This window comes from Helianthus annuus, chromosome 13, assembly GCF_002127325.2.
Source record: "Helianthus annuus cultivar XRQ/B chromosome 13, HanXRQr2.0-SUNRISE, whole genome shotgun sequence".
In the NCBI taxonomy this organism is placed as follows: domain Eukaryota; kingdom Viridiplantae; phylum Streptophyta; class Magnoliopsida; order Asterales; family Asteraceae; genus Helianthus; species Helianthus annuus.
In genome coordinates this window covers 108,383,302-108,390,037 of record NC_035445.2, presented here as the reverse complement: position 1 = coordinate 108,390,037, position 6,736 = coordinate 108,383,302, and the positions used below count along the sequence as shown (strand labels likewise).

General features: G+C 41.0%; 1 non-coding gene across 1 annotated transcript; it reads left to right on the top strand.

Annotated features, from left to right (window-relative positions):
* The first annotated feature begins 4,681 nt into the window (after positions 1-4,681).
* On the top strand, positions 4,682-4,788 carry LOC118486195. The gene has a single exon (XR_004878050.1). It is a non-coding gene; the product is annotated as a small nucleolar RNA R71 (small nucleolar RNA).
* Positions 4,789-6,736: the final 1,948 nt, after the last annotated feature.

The window sequence follows — 6,736 nt, the reverse complement described above, 5'->3', positions numbered from 1 at the left end:
GTTACCCTCAACCTAGTAGTTTGAGTCAGCAAGGATACAATTCTAAAGGGTTGGATTATTGAAAGATAATTAATTAAGTTATTAATGCAAATTATGGTAGGCCCCTCTTTTGAAGGTGATGTTACCCTCAACTAAGTAGTCTGAGTCAGCAAGGATACAATCCTAAATAGCCGGGTTATAGTATTAATAGTAGTTTACTTATGAGGGGGTCAAAGAGTTTGGATCCCCGCCATCTAATACCTTTGGGTATTGAAGGAGATCCTACTAAATTTGACACAGGTCCCTTGCAGGACCTCTAAATGCTGAACAAGAGCAATACTCTTACCAAACCGTTCCCTTAACCCCCGACCAGGTAGCCAACATACCTCCATATAGACCGTGGAGATATGAATGGTGAAAATCTTTTATTTTATATAGACAGTAAAATAATGTCAAGACACCACGGACAAACGATAAGGAAGAATCACCTTCAACATAAGAAACTAGTTATTAAATTCATTAATACAAAACCAAATAAAAAGTGCAAAAGATTAAAAATAAAAAGTATTACACTAGACACTTGTCTTCACCAAGTGTTGTAAGAGACTTAGGCAAACATGGCATTTGATTGTCAAGAACTCTTACGATCAATCTGGGATCCCGAGACGACTCACACACTGTATAATGGACAATGGATGATGGTGGTGGATGATGGTGTTATGGTGGTGGTGGCTGGTGGGTGAAGTGTGAGAGAGGTGGTGTGCCAAGGGATGAGTTGAAATGGCTCCAAGCACTCCTATTTATAGGCTGAACAGAAGCCTGGGCACGGCCCCGTGCCCGCTGGGCATGGCCCCGTGTCCGTCTGACACCCTCTTTCTTCTTTAATTGTAATTCGCAATTACAATAAATGCGCCTGCAGTACTTTGGCCACGCCCCCGTGTCCGCTGTGCACGGCCCCGTGGTAGGCAATAGAAGCTTCTATTAGTTTGTCTTTTCTACTGCTTCTTGGGCACGGCCCCGTGCTCGCTGAGCACGGGGCGTGTTCAGTCTTCTGCTTTCTTTGTTTTGCTTGGGAGGATGCTGTTGAGGGGTTAGGCAATCCACTTTTGTCCCTTTTCTCGTATTTATGTTAGATTTTTTTGTCTTTTTGCTTCTTTTATTAATTTGAGCTCATTTAATCCTGAAAATACAAAAGGAAGACAAAAACACACTTTTTACAACATTAGTACTAAAAACGGGTTAGTTTTATGCCACAATTGATATAATTTATATGTTGCATTTTGCGCGTATCAAATACCCCCACACTTGAATCTTTGCATGTCCTCAAGCAAAACTCTTTATAACGTGGCTTACACTCCAAAATGGAATGGGTAGAAGAGAAGGTTTTTGGGCTTGTCATAGAGTGTCGGGATTTTCCAAGATCGTTTAGGTTTTATTTTTTTATTTATTTACAATCCTATTCGTCATGATTTATTAAAAACATTTCATAAGATAAATTATTTATTAAGGCATAACATACCTTTTTAAAATTCCATTTATATACAAGTTCACATACCTCACGGGGGAAATCACTCACACTCGGCCGAAGGTGTATTTTTAGTGAATCACTCGAGAGCGGCGTGGAACTTATTTCTACCATAAGCTTGCCAAGCAATCAATCCTCCTCCTTTTTAACTTTATACCTTTGTAAATATCAAGAGGACTTTTTGGGTGAAGGGTTAGGCTTGGGCTAAAGGTGGGTGGTTGGGTTAGTGGTTAGTTGAAAAGGGCGAAAAGGCGTAAAAAGCGTTGGTTTTCGTAAAACATTTTGTTTTTGTGACTTTTTAATGAAGTATTTATTCAAACAAGCTTTTGTTTGAGGAGCTTTGTTTGTTTATTTCCAACTTCATCATTTTTTTTATAAGAGTCACACGAAAACCAAGCTTTGTTACTAAAATAAGGGGTAAAAAATGAAAAAGGGATTTTGGTGGGTAAAAAGGGTTTTGGGTTAAGAAATGAAAAGGTTTAGGCTCAAAGGGGTTAACTAGGGGGAATTTTTGGGTAGGTAAAAAGAAAAATGAAAATAATGGTGTTGAAAGAAAAAGGGTTAGTCCTAATGCCTCCATCATTTACTTACTTGGGTTTAAGTTGGTAAGGACCGGGAATGAATTATCGTGGCAAGTTCTAGAGTCGTAAGAACCAAGCGGCTATTCACACATGAAACGAAAAATGAGCATTTAGTGTAAAGATATATATATATTTGTATGCTCTATAAAGGCTCAAAAACTCACTTTTATGGGAATGGGTTTTTACGTGATCAAGTATATATAATCAAATTTTAACTAAGTTTGTCATGCCGTTTCATAATTTTCTTATGTTGGTTCTTTTTATCACGACGCTATCGGTTGTAAATTTGTAAAAATATAACCTTGTTAGAGTTAGAATTCCCAACTTAAACTTAGACAAGTAAAAAAAAATGTAAAATTTTGAAAAAAATTTGGGGTGATTAGCGATTCCAAATAGAGTTTTGTGTATGGCTTGTTATTAGGACTTGCAAAATTCAAGGTTTTAGCATCCCCCCATATTTGCATTGTCCTCAATGTATCCCAAAAATAAGTTTTTAGGTTGATTGAATGTGTAAAATGGTGTTAAAAGCAAAATTTTATGTTACTGGCAGTCTGGACATGGCCCTGTGGGGACCGGGCACAGCCCCGTGTTCAGGTGCCAGTGACAAAAATTAAAGAAAACAAAAACAGAAGCCTAGACACGGGGGTGTGTTCAGTGAACACGGCCCGTGTCCAGTTACCTGAACTGGTCAATTTTCTGCACGATGTTCAGCACGGGGCCGTGTTGGCTGGACACGGCCCGTGCTGAGCTTACTGTAATGAAGGAATTGTTGTCGGATGGCCCTGTTTCCGAGCATGGGCCATGTTTCCCGTTTCCCTTGTTATCCTTCACCATCCAGAGTGTGTTTTATTCCTGCAAATTAAAATTAAAAGATTAAACTAAACTAAGGATAGTTCTGCGGAATGCCTCCGTGGTGCGCCACATTTATAAGGGTCCTTGGCTAGACCCAAGGTGTGGTTATATGTTTTCCGAGCGGGATGTTTTGCATCACATGTTGCACCGTCGGAGAGCATCATCCAAACTCGAATCAATAACCTTCATGTAATTGACCGGGTCATCGTCCTCTATTCTCTCCCCAACCCCGAACTTTACTTCATTATCCCCATATTTCAAAGTGAGTGTTCCGTCATTCATGTCCACCACTGCTTGTGCGGTGGCGAGAAATGGTCTCCCTAGTATGAGGAGGACTTCGGTGTCTTCTTCCATATCAAGTATGACAAAGTCGGCCGGGTAGACGAAATTGTCGACCTTGACTAGGAGATTTTCAATGACACCTTGCGTGAATTTGACGGATCGATCAGCAAGTTGTATACTCATTTTTGTAGGACTTGTTTTTCCTAGACCGAGTCTTTTGAACATTGATGCGGGCATGAGGTTAATGCTAGCCCCAAGGTCGGCTAGTGCATTACGAACGGGGGAATCCCCGATCGAGCAAGGAATTGTGAAGCTTCCGGGATCAATTTTCTTTTGGGGGAGTTTGTTGAGTACGAGAGCAGAGCATTCTTCGCCTAAGTTAACTAATTGCAATGTTTCAATTTTCCTTTTATGAGTGAGGAAGTCCCTCATGAACTTAGAGTATTTAGGCATTTGGGTTAGGACGTCAATGAAAGGAATGTTGACATGCAATTGTTTTAGTAGACTTTCGAATTTTGCGAATTGCTCATTGGTCTTTTGACGGATTAACCTACCGGGGTACGGAACTCGAGGAGCCTTGATAGGCTCTGGTGAAGGAGGAGAACCCGTCTCTTGTTGGGGCGTTGTTGCGGTCTCCTCGGTAGGTGGTGGGCCTTCCGCATGACCCACGGTACGGTTCCGTAGTGTTATGAGATGAACTTGTGCCATTGGGTTTGTTTCGGTATTACTTGGTAATGCGCCTTGTGGTCTCTCGGAGAAATTTTGAGCTAGTTGACTTATTTGTTTTTCGATGTTTTGAATACTAGCTTGTTGATTTCTAAAATTTGATTCTAATTGTAGAAACCTATCCGAGTTTTTCTTTTCAGTGTCGGAGATGAGGCGAGATATAGTATCTTCAAGCCTTTCTCGTCCACCTTGTTGTTGAGAAAAATTTTGTGACTCGTTCCTTGGTTGTTGAAAGTTTGTTCGTTGATTTAGGTTTTGTTGGTTACTACTATTGCCGGGTTCTCTCCAACCAAGGTTAGGGTGGTTACGCTATCCTTGGTTGTAGGTGCCCATTGGGGGACCCGACGGCCTAGGTCTATTATCAATGTAGTTTACCGACTCTGTTTGATCATCTGTTTCTTTCATACAACTCCAATTTTCATGTGGCCCACCACACCCTTCACAAGCCATAACCGAGACTGTTTTTGTCATTTCTAGCTTTTTAATTTTTGACGAAAGGGCCTCGATTTGGGCTTGTAAAGAAGTGCTTTCATCAACCTTATGGGCGCCCGTGGCAATAGATTTATTGCCTCGGGGAGTGTGCCATTGAAAATTGGTTTGAGCAATTTCCTCAATCTGATTATATATTTCTTGCGGGCGGCAATTACCTAAAAGTCCCCCGGAGCTAGAGCCAAGTGTTTGTCTAGTATGTGGCAACAATCCATTATAGAAGGTGGATACTTGTTGCCACACTGCAAGACCGTGATGAGGACACTTTCGTAACAGCTCCTTGAATCTTTCCCAAGTTTCATATAAGGATTCCCCCTCGTCTTGCGAGTATGTATTAATTTCAGTCATTAATTTAGCCGTTTTAGCGGGAGGGAAATACTTATATAGAAATTTTTGGGCTAGTTCATCCCAGGTGTTTACCAAACCAACTGGGAGGGTATTAAGCCAAGCTTTTGCTCGGTCTTTTAGTGAAAATGGAAACGTTCGAAGGCGAATGGCGTCATTTGATGCTCCATTTTGATCCGAAAGGTATCACATATTTCTAAGAAATTAGTAATATGTAGATGGGGATCCTCGTCCGCAAGCCCATGAAAGGTTGCAGAGTTTTGAAGCATCTGTATGAAATGTGGCCGGTGTTCGAAGTTATTGGCTTCGACATTCGGTGCATTGATAGCGGCGCCAAGGTTACCTACGGTGGGTCGTAGGTAATCCATGAGGGTACGCTGGTCCGCCATTGGAAGTGGGTCCCCCGAAACCTTCTCTTGGTTTTTAGCTTTTAGTCTTTTTCTGAGAAAGCGTTCGGGTTCTTCTAGAGGTTCTTTTATGTCTTTATTAGAACTGGAGCTCATACACTACGTAGAGGTGGCGTCGGGTTCCAAGTCCTGCAACAAAACAGAAAAGAATGTTGGTCAGAAGGTTCACCACGGCCCCGTGCTTAGTGAACACGGCAAGTGGTCGGAGTTACAGTGATTGTTTTCTGGATCCTTGTTACTGGAAAGTTGGACACGGCCCCGTGTTGCACTGACACGGCCCCGTGCTCAGCCTTCTGTAACTCGGAAAATAAAAACTGCCAGTACCAATGCTGGGCACGGGGCGTGTCGACCAGGCACGGCCCGTGGTGAGCTCTGCAAAAGCTGAAAAATTAAGAAAAACCTAAAAAATAAGGAGAAGATAATAAAAAAATTGATTAGGCCGTTGATTCCTAACTTTCTTAAAATCCTTGTGTCCCCGGCAACGACGCCAAAAACTTGATGCGTGTGGGTGTATATATATTTTAGGTGTATATTTTAAGCCCTTTTTACACTTTTGAGCCAAGTTTTAAATATATAAAACACGATATTTACAAACACTACACACACATATGGGCAAGTGCACCCATCGTGGACGTAGTATAGTGTTGGTAAGATACCGAGGTCGTCCAAGGACACAAGAGCTTTTAGTACCGGTTTATCCTGAACGTCTAACCAAATCAAAATGTTAGAAAAGATTTTTAAAACTAAGAAAATAAAACTAAATGCTGAAAAATAAAAATAAAAGTAAAACAGATACACAAGATGAATCACTAACCTTTGATTATTTTTGCACTTTTGCACTTGTTTAAGAGATTATCTTAGTTATTGTAGTAGGCCCCTCTTTTGAAGGTGACGTTACCCTCAACCCAGTAGTTTAAGTCAGCAAGGATACAATCCTAAAGGGTCGGATTATTGAAAGATAATCAATTAAGTTATTAACGCAAATTATGGTAGGCCCCTCTTTTGAAGGTGACGTTACCCTCGACTAAGTAGTCTGAGTCAGCAGGGATACAGTCCTAAATAGCCGGGTTATAGTATTAATAGTAGTTTACTTATGAGGGGGTCAAAGAGTTTGGATCCCCGCCATCCAATACCTTTGGGTATTGAAGGAGATCCTACTAAATTTGACCCAGGTCCCTTGCAGGACCTCTAAACGCTGAACAAGGGCAAGACTCTTACCAAACCGTTCCCTTAACCCCCGACCAGGTAGCCAACATACCTCCATATAGATCGTGGAGATATGAATGGTGAAAATCTTTTATTTTATATAGACCGTAAAATAATGTCAGGACACCACGGACAAACGATAAGGAAGAATCACCTTCAACATAAGAAACTAGTTATTAAAGTCATTAATACAAAACCAAATAAAAAGTGCAAAAGATTAAAAATAAAAAGTATTACACTAGACACTTGTCTTCACCAAGTGATGTAAGAGACTTAGGCAAACATGGCCTTTGATTGTCAAGAACTCTTACGATCAATCTTGGATCCCGAGACGACTCACACAC